Genomic DNA, 23,046 nt, shown 5'->3' on the forward strand with positions numbered 1-23,046 from the left:
TCCTATGCAAATGACTGCCTCTATCCCACATTCTGTTGTTCCTGGTCCAGGTTTTGTACCTCAGAGGCAGAGAGAGGCAGATTGGGTGTCGCCTCTGAGTAATACTGAGACCTTCCTTATGAAGCAAACCTACCTGCAGATGTACTGTGCATTCCAGAGGATTATAGCATTAATATTAAGGATGAACTTTTTATTTTCCATATATCAGCTTTCAGAGTTATTCCCAAAATAGTTTTAGAAGAGGGAATGTATAAACTATTAATCATCCCACTCCCATTATGGCATAACACTCAGTGTTATTACTTCCTCGATGGATGATTTTATTTTTATTTGATTTTATCTCTTCCACGTAAGCATGCAATCCTCAAGCATCACTCATATTTGAGAGTGAGGTCTTTAAAGCTGACTGGAAGTCTGGTGCAGTGGTGGACATCATTGGCTCAGAATTTCTCTGCACTCACAGTGTTAGTGGCTATTTGACTTGGGGAGTTCTTTGTTAGGAGGACTTCCCTGTGCATTGTTCTGTTTAGAGGCACTCCAGCTGCTATGCCAGAGCATGCACCCCTTCAATTGTGAGGCAGTGCAATTACTTCACGACTTTGTCAAATAGTTCTTCAGTGTAATATCACTGTGGCTGGAGAACCACTGATGTGGGGTGAAAAGAGAAAATGTTGGAATCATCTCTCTAGGACCCCGTAATGTCAATTCCTGTAGGGTTTTGATTCCTATGTTCAATTTCTCTAGCAAACAATTGACCCTGACATAACCTATCCCCTCTCTGACCTCCAAATATTTGGTGAATTTCACTTTGATTGATGTATATTGTCTCCTAATCTTGTCTCTTTAAACATGCTTCTATCATTTTGGAGTGGGGTTTGGAACTGAAGAAGCCAATGTGTAATTGACTGTGGATTGATTTGCATTTTACAAGGAAACCAGGCAGAGTTTGCAGCACCAAACTGCAGTCTAGGTTGCTTATTCACCTCAGAAATTCTTACTTAGTGCTTAAATTTTTCGTAATTCAATATTATCTATAAGACTTCAGAGAAGTGACAACACTGATTTCCTGTATAGATCATTCAGATTCAGATTTTAGGATTAAAGATGCCACAAATGTCTTGCAGTTTATTGGAGACAGCTATTTTTAGCTTATATGAGAAATGCAGATTACTTTAAAACAGATTCTGGATCTCTCTACTCAATCAGTCTGCAGTGGCTTGTCTGTGTCCTTACTTATATACGGCTGATAGCATAAAATGTACAAAATGACTAATGGGATCTTCCTGATATTGAATACCTTCTGTGATGGGGATCCTTATGTCCCCTTAAATTCATTGTTGATGCCCGGACTCAGTACCCAAAATGTGATTGTACGTGGAGATAGGAGTGATTATTTAAATGACGTCCTTAGTAAATCCTAATCCAATATTACTAGAGTGTACATAAGAGGAGATAAGGATAAACCTAGACACGCAGGAAAGTGGAAAGTGGGTGTGGTTGAACTTAGAACAGATCTAAAGCCTGTATGAAAAGCTATAACATGTCCGTCGAAAATAACAGAGTTCCCCTCACATCACAGCATGTCAGTCTCTCAGAAGACCTTGGTCACTAAACCAATTAGAAACAAGGGGTGGGTGACAGGGGGAGAGGGAGTTTATAAAAGGAATCAGAGTCACATAGAAGGAGAATGTGGGGAGCAATCCGGACTGGACTAAGTTACTGGAATTAAGACTTATTCTATGCATCTGCTCTCCCACAATATGGCGCTGGGAGAGAAGTAAACAGCTTCCACACAGCTGCCTCCAGTTCAACTAATAAACTGTAGGACTTGCTCCTGATTGGAGGAGAGCAGCGTACTCGGCGTGTGGGCAGCCAAGTTAGGATTGGCGGAGGAGGACTATAAAGGAGGAGAGAGACGGCATGCACCGGGAACATCTATGGGGAACATCTAAGGGGAACATCTAGCTGAAGGAACACCCGTGCAGCCCCCGAGAGAGCCGGCCGGCGGTGTGCCGCTCCCCTGCGGAAGTGGGGAATGTGGCCAGGGGGAACTGCCCTTCCACGGAGGTGGAAGGGATAGTAGCCAACCCGGGAAGAACCAGCAGCAAACCCGGGGAGGGCCGAGCAGCAGACGAAAGAACAGCGCAGGGTCCTGTGTTGCTCCTCCACGAAGAGGGGGAGCGACAGAGAAAGTCCCAAGTATTAAACAGCACAGTCGAGTGATTATAGTTCGCAATAACCTATTACATATTTGATTACCAAATAGAGGAAAAAACTGAAAGAAGGGGAAAGTTGATTATCCTGATCTGAGCAACGCACATAGTTTAGATGCATTGAAACAGCAAGCTTTAGCCCACAGACGTGTATTATTACTGCTAATATTTCTTTTATAAGACATTAAAAGAATTAGCTCCTGAATGCAGGACAGATGACATTCATTCTAAGTACTGTAACTAAGTGATATTCCAAGTAATAGAATGTTTTCCCTCAGCCCCCACACCCTGCTCAGTGCCTCCTGCCACTGTGCCACAGAATGACGGTGGTCAGCATGCTACTCAGGCATGTACGTAGTGCAAGATTTGTCACTGTGTAGACAACAAAGCTACTCACAAAGTAACTGCCCACACAATGTGCTATAATGTATATTTATTGTCTAAAAATGCATATATATTTATTGCTGCTCATATATATTACTTTGTACTATTCATGTGTATCTTTCATAAGCTACACATATATAATTATTAACCTTAATAGTTGTTCTATGAATTAAGTAGTCTTCCTATTATTATTTTCTGTTTGTTCCCAGTGTAAGAAAAATGTTCCAAGGGGGCAATCCATTGAAAATATAGCTATTGTGTCATTGTTATTTTTCCAGCATAAAAATCCATGTTTCACCATAGCAAGACGTTAGTATTTGATAAATGAAATGATAGTTGGATTCTTATTTAATAGGTGAAGGAATGAATGCATATAGGGAATACGTAATTAACTTCAATTGAAAAAGCAGTTGGAAGGCAAATTTAAATGTTCTTGCTCCCAAATGTCCATAGGTATTAATAATTGGGGGATCTTTCCCTAAAGAGAATGTCTTCATTATCTAGCATCCCTGGAGGCTTACCCACGAATTTGTTGTTTCCTATTGAGTGATCACTAGAGGCAGTGAAATGCATGCTTCCATGTGGACAAGGCTCTGAAGACTGACAAGAACGTATGACATGAAAACTTCTTCCACGATAAAAACTATGCTTATTCTCATCATCGTCCAACATACCATGGGCCCCTGTCCAGTCAGTCAGCCCTTGGCAATCTCGTCTCACAACTGTTCCTAGATGTTTGCCATTGCTGGACTGTCATACCCATGCAATTACAGAACACAGAACCTTACACACATCTGAGCTCTTGATTTAGCAGATGTGCTTCCATTTATGCCTTTTGAAATTGCGTCAATATTTCACCCCTTTCCACTGCCGAGTAGTGTTTAATTGTGAGACTATACCATGGCTTGTTTTCAGTTGTTGGCAATCGTGAATAAACTGGCATGCAGGTTTTTGTGTGAGAATGTGATCTTGTGTGAGAATGTTGGGAGAACACCAAAGTGTGTTGGGCCACTGGGTCATGCTACGGGGGCATCTGCACTTTCACAGGAATGGCAAAGTCTTTTCCAAAGGGCTACTCTACTTTCCTTTGCTGCAAGCTTCATAAGAACGTTCCAGGTGCTTCAAACCTCGCCTGCCTAGCAAGGAGCATTTGCAGTGGGTTTCTTTTCACTTTATTTCCTTTCTAATTAAAAGATATTTGCTCATTCTCTGGAACATAAAGTGACATTTCATTGTGGTTTTAACTTGCCCTCCACTACCCAAGCTTCTTTTCATATGCTTGCCCACCAGTTCAGAGTGATTTTATTCAGGTAAACCTAGGTTGAAATCTCTACTCCGCCTCTTTAAGAATTTTTAAAAACCGTTACATGATGTGTTTATTTTTCTTTAAATTACAATAACTTGTTTTCGTGAGGATTAAGTTGATTCTTACCTGAAGAACATATCCTAAGTTACCATTTTCTTCACAACTTATGTGATCTGCTAGTGGTCTGTTGAAATAACTGTTAATATTCCCTCTTGTCCACAGAGCAAAAGGTGAAGTAAGATGGCTCCTAATTTCCTTAGCAGCCTTTGCTCTCTCGTCTTATTTCTGATCAATCACATTACGTCCAAGTTGCAAAGCTGTGCATGGCATGAAATTATCACGGTAACACTGCAATCATGTGTTTCCCTTCTCATTTCTGTATTTTACTTGCTCTCTCTGAGGTGCATGCGTATCAACAACATCCGTTTTCCCCGGCAGAGACTCTGCCTGTTGTGTTAACCACCAGTGATTTTCTTGGCACTCAAATAAATGCTGAATGAATGGTGGAAGGAAAGTTCCATTGTTTTCTATAACCAGCCTATTGTTCTACATTAAAGGGATTTATTTCTCTCTGATTTCCTTTTTTATTTTAAATTTAATTTGATAATATTTTAAGATAATATCAGATTTTTAAGTTGCATAGATTCTATTTAATATATTTCATGTACATATAGTCAAACTCTAGTTCCACAACTGCAATGAAAGTTGTTTGAGAACAAGGAAAATTTTATGTCAAATATCTTGAAATGTATAAACCCTAAATAAAAGTTGTGTGATAGAAAAGCATTTGATGTTCTATTAAAGATAATACCTTTTAAATTTATAATGGCTACCTTTATTTATGAAATACTATGGTTGATCAAGGAAGTTTAGTGATAAGACAACTATACACATGTTTTACACGTATTAGTAAAATGCAGTATTGCTGTCTAGGCAACTTTTTAAACAGGGGAATATAGTAACTGAAGAAAAAGAGAGCTCTTCCTAGTGCACAGAGAAGATGTTGGAAGACGGAAAGCCAGGGAGCCAGCAAGTAAGATGATTCCTAAAACATTTTTTTAAAATTTAAAATTGTATTTTGGTGGGCATGAAGTAATTGCACACATTTATGGAGTAAATGTGCTATATATTCATATCTTACCTCAAACACCTAGTCTTTTGGTAAACATCCAAAATTCTCTTCTTTGCTATTTTGAAATATATTATGGATTGTTACTGACTACAGGCAGCCTCCTGTGGGCCAGAACGCGGCCTTGCGTCTCCTGTGACTGTTCACCTCTCTCCATCTTCCACTCCATCTCCCCTCCAAAGTCTGCTCTCTACTTTTGTGAGATCAAATGTTTTAGATTTAACACATCAGTGAGATAATGCAGTATTTGTCTTTTCCTGCCTGGTTTATCTCATCAAAATAGTGACTTCAATTCCATCTACTCTACCGCAAATCACAGAATCTCATCATTTTTATGGCTGAATTGTATTCCATTGTGTACCAATATTGCATTTCCTTTATCCTTCCATATACTGATGGATGTATTTCATACCCTGTCGGGGAACGGGACAGCCTGGCCAGCTGTGCCCCTCCCGACATGTACAAGCACAAGAAGTTTAGTGCTGGGCTTTTTCCACCCTGCCCGTTGCTAATTGCAAGATCCTGTTTTGACTTTAAGTATCCTGTTATTGCATGTTTCCCACACTTAGTTGGTAACATGTTTTCCGTGAATGATATATATATATAAATAGGTGGACGGTGGGCGGGGGGAGTGAATGAACCCTGGGAAAAGGCGGAGTGATGAATGAATGCTGGTAAAAAGGCGGAGTGAATGAATGAACGCTGGTAAAAGACGGGGAAGGAATGAACGCTGGTAACAGGCGGAGTTGTGAATGAACGCCGGTAACAGGCGGGAGCTGTGAATGAATGCGAGTAGTAAGCGGGAGTGGTGAATGAAGGAGTTGTGAATGAATGCCGGTAACAGGGCGGGCGTTGGCGACATGTAACGCGAGTCTGCTGAAAAATAAAGTGGAAGCTGAAAAGCCGATAAACGCGTCTGGTGTCTCCGAGGTCTCGCCGGCGTTAACCTATCCGGAAGGTGTACGCCTGCATACCCTAGTGTTAACAATGCTGTAATAAAGATGGGGATATAGATACCTCTTTTGACACACTGATTTCATTTCTTTTGCTATATGCCCACAGTGTGATTTTGGCATCATGTCAGTTTTGTAAGCTTTTGGGGAACCACCATACTGTTTTCCATAATGACTCTAGTAATCTGTACTCCCCTCAAGAGTGTGTAAGTGTTCCCTTTAATGCACATCCCTTCCAACACTTACCTTGTCTTCTTTTCAGAATAGCCCCTGGAACTGCAGGAAGGTGATAACCTATCGTCGTTTTTATTTGTTTTCACCTGTTGATTAGTGATGCCGGATGTTTTTTATATACCTGTTGGCCATTTCTGTCCTCTCTTGAGAAATACTTATTCTGATCTTTTGCCCATTTTTAAATTGCATTTTTTCTTGTTGAGTTGCTTGAGTTCCTTGTATATTCTGTATAGTAATCCCTGTTAGAAGAATAATTTTTGCAAATATTGTACTCTGTTATGTAAGTTGCCTCCTGACTCTTGTTTCCATTGCTGTGCTGAGGTTTACTTGTTTGATAAAATCTCACTTCTCTAATTTTGCTTTTATTGCCTATGTTTTTCACTGAGCAGTATGCTTTCTTTTGTTTATTTTTTTTAAGATTTATTTATTTATTTGAAAGGAAGAGTTACGGAGAGACAGAGGTAGAGAGAAAGAAAGAGAGAGAGAGAGAGGTCTTCCATCCGCTGGTTCACTGTGCAGATGGCTACAATGGCTGGAGCTGCACCGATCCGAAGTGAGGAACTAGGAGCTTCTTCCGGTTCTCCCACGAAGGTGCAGGGGCCCAAGGACTCAGGCCATCTTTTACTGCTTTCCCAGGCCAGAGCAAACAACTGGATAGGAAGAGGAGCGGCTGGGACTAGAACTATCACCCATTTGGGATGCCAGCTCTGCAAAGCAGTGGCTTTACCCGCTACTCCACGGCGCAGGCCCCAGCTTTTTCCATGTTTTTGAGGTAACAGATTTTCAATTTACATTATAGTTGCAGGCTTAATGGTCCACCAACTAAAGAGTTCAACATATAAAATGTAAAAAGACCACAGTTCTGCAGGAATATATGCAGGCTATAAACAATGACCACGTGAAAAGATGCCAATCGCTCTCATATACAATAAAATGCTCTGAGCACGCACACGCACACTCACACACACACACACACACAACTCGCCCATCCCAATGCCATAGAGATCACACTACCCACACACACCCAATGGCATACAGATTACTCTGCTTTTCCTCTAGTAGCATCACAGTTTCCGGCCTAATGTTTAAATTTTTAGTGTGTTTTGGATTGATTTTTACCGGTTTTGTGAGCTAGGGTAAAATTTCATTCTGCGTGTGGGTGTCCAATTCTCCCAGTACCATGTATTGAGAAGGTTGTCCTTTTCCCAGTGTGTGTTCCTGTCATTTTTGTGGAAAATAAATCCATGTGGATGTATGGACTTATTTCTGGGCTTTCTATTTTGGTCCATTTGTCCACATGTCTGTTTTTACATCAATGTATTTCTTTTGAGTAGGGACTATAAAGCACCGCAGTATTTTATTTACATTTTTTCTTTGACATATTTGTAGACAGTTTTTCTTTAAAAATTGCACTGATATTTAGAGAGCACTCTGTAATACGACTAAAATAGATTTCTGGTTGCCAATAGATGACAGTAGAATTTCCCTGCCTTCACATTCCACATACATTCTGGCTTCTTGTCACTTATAAAGTTAATATATAAGATATATTGTTTTAATGAGCTAACCAGAGCAAGCAATTAAATTTTTTTTATCCAACAGGCTATTAAAATAGTAGTAACTGATCTAAAATATATGCAGCCCAGGAATTACACGCAATTCATTTCTACTTGATTGTGCTTTGACAATGACTGCCTGCTGTGCGTAGCCTGCCAAAGCTAATGATGAGCTGCCTGTTCCAGGAACCCCTCAGCCTGGTGTACTTTGTGTCTCAGGGGCCTCTCAACTGTGTTAAAAGCACACCACAAGTGAGCCGACTTTGACTGGGATTGTTGCAGTAGAGATTGTGCTCCAGTGACTTTCAAATTAGGGAAGACATTTTTATAAAATTGTGAATATTATATTTGACCTCATGGCTATAGAAAATTTTCAATGTATATTGGAATGACTTTTAGGTTTCACATGATTTCAGACATTTTTTCAAATATCTAACCCCTGTAACGTACTTTTGAGACAAATTCACATTGAATTTGTTTCATTTTATGCATTATAGAATGTTCATATAGCTGAAATGTTCCATCAAAGACTATTGTTAAATAATTTAACCTACTGTCAAATGTATTGTTATAAAGTGCAGCAAACTTATAAAATGGTAAGTGTGCACAATGTGTCTGAGGATACATGCCGAGTGTTCTGATAATCTCACTGTCCTTATTCTGCCCTGATGATCTAACAATGGAACATGCTGGTGCAAACAGGATTGTGGAGTAAGTCACTGGGAAGGGCTAACAACTCTTCAATTTACTAGCTGTATAATTCCAACAAATTTGGTTGCTGTGGTCATTAAATTAAATTACATTATCTCTGTAGAATGCCTGCTCATAGCAAACACTTACTCAATGTTTATTACTTGTATTGGTTGTAGCACCCCATCAGCTCTAAGCAGCATTGTGTGAGGGAGAGACAACTGGATTGAAATTGTAGTGCAAGAAGCCAACAATTCAGTCCTGCTGTTAGCATTGCCATTTGAAGAGACTCTGAGAAAGCAGTAGGACTTTTACAAGATGCTCTGTAAACTGTTAGAAGTATAAGCCACCATGACTCGGATAAAGCTGAAATTTTACATTCAAAAGTCTCCCTTCTTCTAGTGATAATTTACTCTAGGGTGAGTTATATCTCATCTGCTCCTTGTAGTTAGATCCCAGAAACTTTTAAATGTATTTCCCAACAGTGAATGAGTGTTATTATTGTGAATATTAATGAAACCACTTTCTTCCATTTGATTTTTATGTTGGAACAACAGGAAAGGTGAATTATTAATAAGATATGAAAATCTGGTTTTTAATTTTATATTTTCTCAAGAGTTTGGGTTTTATTAAGAATGGCGAGTATGAGATCATCTTAAGCTCCTTGAATTGCTTGTGTTCAGAGCCATGAGTCTTGAGTATCAACACTTCAGAAAGAAATGCAACAGCACCTGCAGCAGTGCAAGGCTGAGCAGTGAGTGGGGCCCCCTTCCCAGAACTTGGCCTCCATCGCAGTCTACACCATACAGTAACTGCTTCCCTTTCTGCTCTCTGGACATACTCCTTTCATTGATTTTATTACAACTACTTGTGTCCTTACTTGCTATAATCATATTATAACAAGCATAATTATGTAACACTCTAGGTAACTACATATTGTGAAAAGAAGGAGGTGAAGAAGAGGAAGAAGAGGCGGTACACACATTCCTTGTAAGCAATGACTCTTAGTAGTCTTTGGTTCTCAATCTATAACCCACTATGTAAATATTAATTTTCTTGGATATCTCTGTTTCATAATAATGTCATTTGTCTTAAATACTTCCCAAATTCTCCTTTTTTAAGATTTATTTATTTATTTGAAAGAGTTGAGAGCTAGAATGAGAGAAAGATTGAGAGATTTTCTATCAGCTAGTTCACTCCTCAAATGACTGCCACAGCTGAGGCTGGGCCAGGCTGAAGCCAGGATCCTGGAGCTCCATCCAGGTCTCCCACATGTGTGGCAGGAGGCCCAAGCACGTGGACTGCCATCTGATGTTTTCACAGGTACATTAGTAGGTAGCTGTATGTGAAGTGGAGCAGCTGGGCCTCAAACTGGCATTCATATAGGATGCTAGTATCACAGATGATGGCTTAACCTGCTGTGCCACAAGACCGGCCCAGAGCATAAATAGTCTTAAACATAACAAAGCTTTCAGAAAATTTGATTGCTGTTATGTTATCACCAATAAGTAAAATTAGCATTCAAGGTCATCAGAAAACAAGCAAGAACTCTCATGTCAATGTGTGTAAGTCAAAATCAAGACAAGATCCATCATCATATTCAGTCCTTTTCTACAAATCATCACAAAGAGAATTCTCAAATTTCATTCCCATTTTTAAATATTCCTACCCACCTTCAAAACTTATGGTGCCAGTGTATTTAAAACATACTTTCATCATTTAACTGCTACCTCTAAAGGACTCCATATCTCCCTTGAGAACTCCGAATTTGCTGAAGATCTGTCAATGTCAATGTTTTGCTTTGCTTTGCGTTTCCTTCCAAACATCTCTTGTAACCAGACTTGTTATGCACTAGCTGCAATGCATGCTCCTGTTGCCAAGCATAGATGATCTTAGACACAATGATCCCTCAGGACAGTCAGTGCTGGGCATGCATGCAACACAGCAGCTAAGGCAGCTTGGGATGCGCCACCCCATATTGGGTGCCCTCATTGCAAATCTTGGCCTTAGCTTCCTGCTCACGTGCACCCTGAGAGGCAGCAAATGATGGCTCAAGTACTTGGGTCCCTGCTGCCCATGTGGGACATTCTAACTGAGCTCTCACTTCTGGCTCCAGTCTGGCCCAGTGATTGCTATTGTGGCTATTTGGGGAGTGAATCAGCATGTGGAAGATCTCTGTCACAACCTGGTTTTTGAATAAAAAGTTATATATAAGAATATATATAATACATTCTTTCATATATAAAATAATTAAATGCATATTTAAATATATTAAAATATATTTATATAAATTTATTTATACATAATTTAAAAAACCCAGTAGTCAAGTACCTACCATTAGAATATATCACTGCCTTCTGATGGTTTCAAAAGATGTGGTATCTACAACATTGCAAATAAGATCAATTGTCTAGCTACATTGTTGAAAGTGCTTTCTTGTTCAGGTGATCAGTTTTATCTAACACAGTGCTACCCAAAGTGGGATCCCATAAACAATATTAGTCAATAAATTGTTTATAATATTGCTATGATACAATAGATACAAATATTGAGAAAATGTTTAGAAAATACAGCAGTTTAACAGTAAATGTATAACCAGTGATTTTAATGTTTTTAAATATGGATTTTCAATGCATTTTATTTTATGTATTGTTATTCCTCATAATTTAGAAAGATATCCGACTGTACTGTTCAGAACAATAACAACATGCTAAATAAGATGTGCGGAGCAACAGAAACCTCACCCGTGTGGGGCAATTGAAAAACTTAGCAGCTAATGCACAACTTCCCTCGATTCAGGGTTGAGCTGCCCCAAACACAAACAGCCAGAGTAGCTTCAGTCAAAAATGGCACCACTTACTCCTAAGCAAGCACCTTGACCCATTAGCCGGTGCAATATGCCTGACCTAATAGAGCCTCACTGTAGTTAAGCCACATCAATGCAGATGAGCCATGCTTCCGGGCAATGATCATCCTAGGACGACCAACAGATGCTCATCTTGGAATACTGATGGGTTAGCTAACAGTAATCAAACAAACAAAATTGTCTCTTAGAGTTAAACATAACCCAAATATGAAGAAAGGGGAATGGTAACATTTTCTTTAAAACTCCCATTTGTAGGATTATTCATATTCCTTTTATATTTATATTATATACATGTATGTCAAATTCCAATTCTCTATTGTCAAAACAAATTTATTTAGAGATTAGTAGTATACAAATTGAACTTTAAAAAATCTTTAGGCATGCATATATTAAATATATACAATTTAAATACAGAATATTTAATCATAATTATGTGTGTATCTACAAATACTCTGTCATTCAAATAAGTGGGCTCAATACATTATAATACAGACAGTAACAAATAAGAAACTTTTTACAAAGTAAAATTGATTTTATTAAAATAGAGGTTTAGAAGGGAAAAAAAAAGGACACCCATAACAACCCACAAAAAATCAAGTTTATTCATCCCATAACCCAGTTTGTACCGTTTAGTTTGGAAGTACTTTCAGGAGGGTAAATGCATATGGAAATGAAAGCATTTCCTTGTCCAGCTTAAGATTTTATGAATGTGAAATCACTAAATGGGCACCACCTCAGTGTTTTCCAGAGCTAAAATGCAGACTTTCTCATTATAACAATGTTTCGTGGGCTTGTAACCTGGGGAGCAGGTTACCTCCATAGAGAGAGAGCTTCATGTTAGTTGTAGAATCGTTAATAAGTACACTCTGAGTGCTCACTGTGTGCCTGAAAATGTTCTATGAGCTAGGGTTATAGCCATGAGTAAAATGAACAAAATTACAGGTAAAGTACAATAAAAGCAGAAAGAACAATCAAGCTGTCGACACATTGCTAAAGACTGACTACGCCAACGTTACTGAGAGACAGCTTTGAGCAAGCTCTGACTCATGGAGACGAGCGTGTGTGTCTCTAGAGAGAATACATCAGGAGGAGAGAAGGGGGAATGGTGGTGCCCAGAGACGGAGCTGTCCAAGGTGTCTTGCAGGAACGGAGGGCCTAAAGGCAGTGGACAATGGATAAACCCCAGGCTATGCAGTCACACAGAGGGTGGCAGGGCACAAGGGTTTGCTGTCTTGATGAAATGGACAGCTGTTGGGAGACTCAGAAGGCAGGCCTGATCTTCATTCTGGTTTTAAAATGTAGCTGTTTTGATACCACGATGCACAAGCCCAAGAATGAACTCAGAGTAGGTTGAAAGGCCTTGGGAATAATCCAAGTAAACTGATTTTGGCTTGATCCTCAGTGATTACATGACATTATGTGAAACTGATTTATCTTAATCAGATTGCATGCATTGCTTCTCCAAGTCTTACTACTTCCTGCCTTAGCTTTGCTTCAAGTAACACAGGGGAATAAACCCAGGAAGGAGGAGGAAGGGAGGGCTCCTAAATCTATACATATGAAATGTATATGAAATACACAAAATTTGTGCACCTTAAAAATATTAAAAAAGAAAAAAGATTATTTAAAAATCCTCTTTTGATGGCAATGCGCTATTTTGTTTATTGGAGGTAAATACAGTTTTCTGTATTGATTCTGAAGTGTCTGTAGAATTATGCTATAACGTGTTATGTTAAGAATTTCCGTGGGCAATTCAAATTGTAGGATTTATTGATTCAGTTTAAATTCTGACTTAAAAGTGGGCATTAATGTAATTTAGGACAGACCCCAGGTAAGACGGCATGAAAGTCTCTCAAAAACTAAAAGTAGCATGAACATGTGAGCTAGCCATTCTCCTCATTCACTGCGGTGAGAGGCATCTGCACTGCCTTGTAGCCTGCACATTAGTCACAATAGCTCAGATATGGGAGCAATCACAGTGTCCATCACAGGGTGAGTGGGTGAGGGATACTTGCTATGTATACACACCAGCATACTCTCTTATCTTAAAAAAGACATGTTGGTGACAACATGGATGTACCAGAAAGACATGACACTAAGTGAAACAAAACAAATGCAGAATGACACATGTTGCCTCGTGTCGTTTATGAATACAATCTACAATTTCAGACTTGTGGAACTGAATACACTGCTGGTTACCAGGTGCTGGGTGTGAGAATGGGGGGAGGTTGCCAGGGCAGTGGTCGTCAAAGGATGCAGAGTTTCAGATAGCTGGAATAAATCATTTAAGATAGTAATGTGCAGAATAGGTGAAACTTACATGAAGATTTTAAATATGTATATGATATCCTGTGATATGTAAGGGAAGTGATAAATATGTGAGCCTGATTTAGTCATTCTGCAAAGTATGCATGGATCAGAGCACCATATTGTACACTTCAATTACATGCAAGTTGTCAGTTAATAAATTAAAAATTAAAATAATTTTTATTTTATTTTTATTCAAAAAACCTGTTAATAAATGATATTGTAAAGTCCATGTTGCAACAGGTTGATCTCAACCTTTTCTTTTTAATATTTATTTTTTTAGTTAGTTACGTATTTATTCATTGGAAAGACAGAGCAACAGAAGAGTGGAAGAGAGAGAGATCACTCATCTGCTGGTTCACTCTCCAAATGGCCACAACAGCCAGGGCTGGGGGAATCTGGACTGCAAGCAGAACCACACTCTGATATGGGATTCCTTCGTCACTAGCAACAGCAGTGCCAGTATACCCTGCCACAACTCCAGTTCTTAGAATCTCAGTCTTTGAAAAGGCATTTTTAAAAAGAAATACAAAAAGTGATTTGGTTTCTTGGGTCACAAACATCTCTCTCTCAAAATGTACAATTTTGGTAAGGAAAATACAGTTAGAAAGAAGTTCTTTAATTGCATCATAATTAGGAATTTAAAACTGCCAGTGTGATGGGATGTTTCCACAGATGTAGATTTATCGTTATAATACTTACTATATGGAAACATTATATTTCAAACCTGCTTCAAAGGCAGAATTTTAGCTGGTTTAAGCCCTTTCAAAATAGTACCTTAACCGTGCTGATCCTGCTCTAAAAATTCACTCCTTTAATTCTGATTAACTGAACTTCCGGAACATTCTTTCGAGTTTCAAGTACTTCATCCAAGAGCAAATTGCATAGCATAAAAAGGGCTTTACATAATGCTCTCCCTTTAATAATGGAGGCCTAGAATCCAGGCATCTAACAGCTACATAGAACTTCAGGTGACAGGATTGTAACCCCGGTTATTCAGATCCTTTACTCCAGAAAAAGTTGGAAATTTAAATAAAAATAGTAACCAAGGTAATCCTTCCATGGGAGCAAAACCAATTTACTTTCTGATTAAAGTTTTGAAAACTAACACTAAATTCAGTGCTTGCATGGCTCAACACCAGTTCTGGGAGTTTTCCTTTATGTCTTTGCTTCTTCCACATTTCCAAACCAAGGTGTTTGCAACCCTATCATTGACACAGGTGTAGAACCTGACTACCTACCCCCACGCCATCCCAAACCAGCCCTCATTGCTTACTGGGGCTATTGCTATATCCTCCTAAATGGAGTTTTTTCCTCAGTTTCCACAGCCTTTCCCCAGATCAACGATTAACCACATAGCCAAAATGATGCTATGAATGTATAATGGTTCCTGTCACTCAGACTCAAATCCTGCCCAAAGCTCCTACTTTCTTGAGTCTATTCTTGGCACAGCTCTTCAGTTTCCTACACTCCCTTGCAACCAATTGACAAACCTTCTCCCACGCCCTCCACTGTCTTGTGGATCCTTAATCTCCCCACACATTTCCCATGTTAGCCTGCACAGAGCTGGCCCTCATGCCCTAGTGCTGATCCGCTGTGTCTGCATGCCTTGCCACCTCAGTGGGGCCTCTGTTCAAACACTAAATATCAGAATATGACCACACCACTTGGTTCAGCTGCCTGTGCTGCTGATTATCCTGTGTCTACTGATATTCAACGTTACATCTATATTTTTTTCCTTTTTCCACTGTAACTTTCTTGAAGGCATATAATATCTTATGATAAGGCATAGTGTAAATTAACAAAAAAAAACAGTAAACCTTCACTTTCTCTTCCAAAATATCAGGTGCAGAAAAAAATTACTAAAATCATTCACCCCATATGTCACCTGAAGTAAGAATTCTCTCAATTTGTTTAAAATTTCTACTATTTCATGTTTACCAAAATTTACCAATTATCTTGTTATGTCTCAGATTAACAATGTGGAATGTTTCAAGTTTAGGGGCTTGAGTTAATCCTATTTTGAGTTCTGAAGTTTATTGATTAACAGCTGTGGAACCTTGACCAAGTAATAGCTTAAAACTCTCATTTTTGTTTCTGTATAAGGGAAACAGTAATATTTCATAAAATTCCTATAGCATAGGATTTTGAGTCTTCAAGATTAATAGGAACAGTTCATATGAAGTGTTCATCAATTTACATAGCAAAAAGGGTTCTTAATAGACACTAATTATTCATGCTTACTAATGTTTAATAGATAAATATGGATAAAGCATTATGCTTGAAAAAATGTCAAAATCTCTACCAAAAATGGCAAAATAATAAAAGTCCTTCTATATGAAACTTTAAAATGTACAGTTGCAAAACTAAATATCATATTTCTGTTCAAGCATATAATCTTAATATTATTTGAATTAACCCTAATATTAGTGTCATATCACATGAATCCTCTCACAAAAGTCTCAAGGGTAGTCAGAAATTGAATTAAAGCCCATGGTATACATAGTTTTTTGGGGGGAGTGATTTCATAGAAAAATAAAAATAACACTTACTTTAGAGTATTATCATCAGAGCCATAAATATAATGTTGACTGTAAAATGTTTTCTAGTCTAGTTATAAAACCACTGCAAAGTTTGAATGAAAATATCTTTTCAACATTTAGCTTGCCTTATCTAGTTATCAAAGACTTACTATATTTGCCTGAGGTACATATGCATGCTACTGTTATAACTGATACACGGTACATTTTTTAGTGACATTATACAATTTATGTCAAAGACGGGGATGCACTGATATATAAATAGACTGACATTATGGAAGTGCCTTTTAACCATAATGACATCGAACACATTTTGAGAATTGTAAAGGGTAAAGGAATAGAATAGCTCTGTAATTAACTTGATTATTTAGGAGTTATAATAACATGTTAAGATAATTGCTCATGACTGAAATAGGAAGAAAGATTATTTTCATGAAACCACATAGATAGGAAAAATGCAAATTTTGAGTGCTACACACCACGAGGAAGGAAAGAGCAGTAAATAAATATTGAAACCCATATATGGGTGAAATGAACAAGATATTTTCCCCTTCATATGTAGAAACAGGTTCAATTTTCTGTGAAGCTGGAATAAATCCGAGTATAATACATATTCAGTCTACAAATGAGAGCTCTGAATTCACTGCCAACCTGCAAACATGTTTATTGAGTTGCTCATATCTTGTGAATATTTTTGAATTTTTACTTTATTAACCTCATGCTTTTTAAATATCCCCTTTCTATTGTTATTTTAAAATGTTGAAACATTTAAAAATATTTCACGAAGATAACTTTTCCCAAATCCTCTTACCAAAAATTGGCTAATATGTCTGAATATTTTCCAATGTCAAGAAATTGCTTCATAATAAAACATTTAATTTGGCATGAAGAGTGAAGGGTTTTTGAGCATCAATTTTCATGGACATAATTAGTATGAAAAAACATTTTGACAGACTAAATTATAACTAACTTTGTTCATATATAAACAACGCAATTTTATAGAATTCTATAGAATGTTTGCCTTCTGACCTGAGTTAAATGTGAAAATGACACAAATAAAATTATCAGTAGTGTCTTACTCAGCTTATGATTATATTTGCAGAAAGCTTTTTACTAGATAAATAATTACTACTTGTATTCTTGATGATGGGGCATATTACACATTTCTAAAATATACCAGTTATGTTTATAATAAGCTAGAAACTTTAATTCCAATTTAATGCTATAATTCAGTAGATAAATTAATACTGTGACCACTGAGATAAAGTATGAATTATCCTGTTTGATATAAACCCAATTGAAAACTCTTATATTAAGAAAATTGCTTTGTGCCGTATTTTCTTTCCCTTTCAAATTCAAATCTACATTTCACCTATCTTCCATTATGCCATAAGCAATTCGTAATTGCTGTATCATTAATGATAAGAATAAATGTTGCTCTCTCAGAAGGAGTTTGATACAGGAAGTTTAGGAAGAGAGAACATTTTCCAAAATTTACTTTATACTCATCTTATTGCGTGAGAGCAAATGTTGGCCATTCTAGTAACATCCATATGAGGACAGGGAAACTGAGTGATTCATTAGGTGACATTATATTCTGTGTTTCTGCTGGATATAGTTTCAAATCTCAGAAGAATGATAAACAGGCCTGGTATCTGCCCTCATTCATTGAGAACACAGCATGATATATGATCATGATCCTATTTTGTTTATTTTGATTCTGTGATAGATGAAAGCAGAAATTATAGCGTATATACCATGTAACGCCCAAGTTTTAAGCATATGTACTCAAAGAATTAACCATCCTAAAAAATTAAAAAAAAAAAAAACAAAAAAATTAAAAATAAATAAATAAATAAAATAAAAAAAAAAGAATTAGCCATCCTGCTGAGACTGTTTCAAGTCATGAATGAAAATTACCCTACTTACCTGACAAAGATGATTTCCTGTCAAAGTATACCTTAACTTTTGGGGCCAGAGTAGTGGTGCTGTGGCTAAAGCTGCTGCCCACAGGGGCTTAGTTCCCGGCTGCTCCACTTCCAGTCCAGCTGCCTGCTAATGCACCTGGCAAAACAGTAAAGGACGATGCAAGTGCTTGGGTTTCTGCACCCTCCTGGGGGAAGAAGCCCCTGGCTTCTGTCTCCAGCCTGACCCAGCCCTGGCCATTGTGGCCATTTAGGGAACCAACCAACAGATGGAAAATTCCGATTCCCTCCACTCTCCCCTCTTCCCTATCTCCTCTCTATCTCTCCTCTCCCCTCTCCCCTCTCTTTGGCACAATGTGTTTGTGTTTCTGAGGTATTTACCCAGGAGTGGGATTGCTGGATTCTGTACACAATGGGATACCAGACAGCTATAATAATAATGAAATCCTGTCATGTGCAGCTAAAGGGATGGAATTGGAGGACATTGTGTTGAGTGAAAAAACTGAGACCCAGAAAGACAAATATCATGTGATATCCCTTGTACGTGGGTACTAAATTTAACGTTATCTCAATCTGAACACAGAATGTGGATTACTAAATATAGAAGCAGGGAAAGATGAAGACAGTTTAGAAAACAAAATAGTGGAACCTGTGTGTGGCTCATTAATTGTGACAAAGATATTAATATGAGATTTTAATAGGAGAAATCAGATGAGGGGTATATGGGAACTCTTTGTATTAACACCTCACAATTTTTGCTTTGTAAGTTTATTTATTTATTTATTTATTTATTTTTTAACTTTTATTTAATGAATATAAATTTCCAAAGTACATAATATGGATTACAATGGCTTCCCCCCATAACGTCCCTCCCACCCGAAACCCTCCCCTTATCCACTCTCCCCTTCCATTCACATCAAGATTCATTTTCGATTCTCTTTATATACAGAAGATCAGTTTAGCATACATTAAGTAAAGATTTCAACAGTTTGCTCCCACACACAAACATAAAGTGAAAAATACTGTTTGAGTACTAGTTATAGCATTAAATCTCAATGTATAGCACACTAAGGACAAAGATCCTACATGAGGAGTAAGTGCACAGTGACTCCTGTTGTTGACTTAACAAATTGACACTCTTGTTTATGGCCTCAGTAATCACCCTAGGCTCTTGTCATGAGCTGCCAAGGCTATGGAAGCCCCCTGAGTTCACTGACTCTGATCATATTTAGACAAGGCCATGGTCAAAGTGGAAGTTCTCTCCTCCCTTCAGAGAAAGGTACCTCCTTCTTTGATGACCCGTTCTTTCCACTGGGATCTCACTCGTGGAGATCTTTCATTTAGGTTTTTTCCCCCCCCAGAGTGTCTTGGCTTTCCATGCCTGAAATACTCTCATGGGCATTTCAGCCAGATCCGCAAGCCTTAAGGGCTGATTATGAGGCCAGAGTGCCATTAGGACATTTGCCACTCTATGGGTCTGCTGTGTATCTCACTTCCCATGTTGGATCATTCTCTCCCTTTTTGATTCTATCAGCTAGTATTTGCAGACACTATTCTTGTTTATGTGATCCCTTTGGCTCTTAGTCCTATCATTATGATCAATTGTGAACAGAAATTGATCACTGGGACTAGTGAGATGGCATTGGTACATGCCACCTTGATGGGATTGAATTGGAATCCCCTGGTATGTTTCTAACTCCACCGTTTGAGGCAAGTCAGCTTGAGCATGTCCCAAATTGCACATCTCTTCCCTCTCTTATTCCCACTCTTATATTTAACAGTGATCACTTTTAGTTAAGTTTCAGCACTTAAGAAGAATTGTGTATTGATTACAGTATTCAACCAAAAGTATTAAGTAGAACAAACAAAAAAAATACTAAGAGGGATAACATATTAAGCTGCTCATCAACAGTCAGGGTGAGGGCTGATCAAGTCACCATTTCTCATAGTGTTCATTTCACATTTAACAGGTTTCCTTTTTGGTGCTCAGTTAGTTGTCACCTATCAAGGAGAACAAGTGGTATCTGTCCCTTTGGGATTGGCTTATTTCACTCAACATAATGTTTTCCAAATTCCTAACAGGAATCATTTTTCAGTTAAAATTTAAACACCTCAGAACAATTGTGTGTTAATTACAGAGTTCAACCAACGGTACTAGAACAACAACAAAATACTAAAATGGATAAAGTATTACATTGTACAGCAACAGTCAGGACAAGAGCTGATCAAGTCACTGTTTCTCACAGTGTCCATTTCACTTCAACAAGTTTCCCCTTTGGTGCTCAGTTAGTTCTCGCCAATCAGGGAGAATATATGATATTTGTCCCTTTGGGACTGGCTTAATTCACTCAGCATGATGTTTTCCAAATTCCTCCATCTTGTTGCAAATGACTGGGTTTCGTTGTTTTTGACTGCTGTATAGTATTCTATAGAGTACATGTGCCATAATTTCTTTATCCAGTCTACTGTTGATGGGCATTTGGGTTGGTTCCAGGTCTTAGCTATTGTGAATTGAACTGCAATAAACATTAATGTGCAGACTGCTGTTTTGTTTGCCAATTTCATTTCCTTTGGGTAAATTCCAAGGAGTGGGAATATGCAGAGCGACCTCAGGTCTGCACCCGCCCTGAGCCTAGCAGAAAAACCTGACTCTGGGTGGGGCGAATTAACAGGAGATTAGGACCTAGTAAATTTGTGGTGCTACTGAACTGATACTGTGAAAAAAGAGACGGTGGGGGAGAGAACTCACGGAATTCACGTGAGCACTCTCCAGAGACGCTACAATTCCGTAACTTTGGCAACCCAGTGGGAGACTGAAGGAGAATCTGAGCCCACTCTGAGGTCAGAACAGATTCCCTGTGTGGTCCTTGGGAAAGAGCTTCTGATCTCTGGCTCCTGTGGGTATATCATTTGCCTGCTAACTACCTCGTTCAGCTGTGCGGAATTACTTCCCTTTTGAATCAAAAAAAGAAAGAAAGCGAGAGAGAGAGATCTACACGCCTAACCTGGGAGTGTCACCTTTGGCACACCAAACAGAGCTCTCAGGCCACACCCATCTCAAGCCTCTAAGGCTCCATCAAAAACAGACAGTCCACTTAATCTAGAGTCATAGTATAACAAGAAAAAACACCACAGTGAAGAAACCAAATATCTCCAATATGCCAAATAACAAACGCAAAAACCGAGATAATAGAAACAAGGAAGTCACCATGACGCCGCCAAATGAAAAAGACACCCCAATTCAAGATTATGAAGATGATGAGATAGAAGAAATGCAAGAAGCAGATCTCAAAAAATTGATAAGAACATTAAGAAGTTCTCAAAAACAAATTCTTGAACTACAGAAATCCTTAATGGACAAGATAGAAAATCTCTCTAGTGAAAATGAAATATTAAGGAGGACTCAAAAGGAAACGAAACAACTAGTACAACAGGAAACATTGTTAGTGACAAGAAATCATAATGAAGTGAAGAATTTAATAGATCAAATGAAAAACACATTAGAGAGCCTTACAAACAGAATGGGTGAAGCAGAAGAGAGAATATCGGACTTAGAAGACAGAGAACAGGTAAGGATACAGTCAGACCAAAGAAAAGAAGAGGAAATTAGAAATCTAAAACATATTGTCAGGAATCTTCAGGATACTATTAAAAAACCCAACATTCGCGTTCTAGGAGTTACGGAAGGCATGGAGAGGGAGAAAGGAATAGAAGGCCTTTTTAGTGAGATATTAGCAGAAAATTTCCCAGGTTTGGAGAAGGACAGAGAAATCCTAGTACAGGAAGCTCACAGAACCCCTAATAAACATGACCAAAAGAGATCCTCACCACGACACGTGGTAATTAAACTTACCACAGTGAAACATAAAGAAAAGATTCTAAAATGTGCAAGAGAGAAACGTCAGGTTACTCTCAGAGGATCTCCAATCAGACTCACAGCTGACTTCTCATCAGAAACCCTACAAGCTAGGAGGGAATGGCAAGACATAGCCCAGGTACTAAGAGAGAAAAACTGCCAGCCCAGAATATTATATCCTGCAAAGCTATCATTTGTGAATGAAGGTGAAATAAAGACTTTTCATAGCAAACAGAAATTGAAAGAATTTGTCGCCACTCGTCCAACCCTGCAAAAGATGCTTAAAGATGTGTTACACACAGAAACACAGAAACACGGTCATCAATATGAAAGAAGATAAAGGAAGGAAACCTCACAGCAAAAGATCACAGGGAATTCAAAGCATATATTAGAACTTATCTTTGGCAAATGACAGGGCAAAGTTACCACTTATCATTAGTCACATTGAACGTGAATGGCCTGAACTGTCCAGTTAAAAGACACCGTTTGGCTGATTGGGTTAAGGAACAAAACCCATCTATTTGCTGCTTACAAAAAACACATCTTTCCAACAAAGATCCATACAGACTGAAAGTGAAAGGCTGGAAAAAGATATAGCATGCCAACAGAAATGAAAAAAGAGCAGGTGTAGCCATCTTAATATCAGACAACATAAACTTTACCACAAAACCTGTTAAGAGAGACAAAGAGGGACACTATATAATGATTAAGGGATCAATACAACAAAAAGATATAACAATTATCAATGTGTATGCACCTAACTACAGGGCACCGGTTTATCTAAAAGATTTGTTAACAGACTTAAAGGGAGACTTAACCCCAATACAATAGTACTGTGGGACTTCAATACTCCACTCTCAGAAATAGACAGATCAACAGGACAGAAGCTCAACAAGGATACAGTAGATTTAAACGACACTATAGCCCAAATGGTTCTAACAGATATATACAGAACTTTCAATCCTACAGCTAAAGATTTTACATTTTTCTCAGCAGTGCATGGAACCTTCTCTAGGATTGACCACATACTAGGCCATAAAGCAAGTCTCAGCAAATTCAAAAGAATTAGAATCATACCATGCAGCTT

The sequence above is a fragment of the Oryctolagus cuniculus genome, chromosome 13 (genome assembly GCF_051225735.1).
Source record: "Oryctolagus cuniculus isolate XC-2025 breed Fujian yellow rabbit chromosome 13, ASM5122573v1, whole genome shotgun sequence".
In the NCBI taxonomy this organism is placed as follows: domain Eukaryota; kingdom Metazoa; phylum Chordata; class Mammalia; order Lagomorpha; family Leporidae; genus Oryctolagus; species Oryctolagus cuniculus.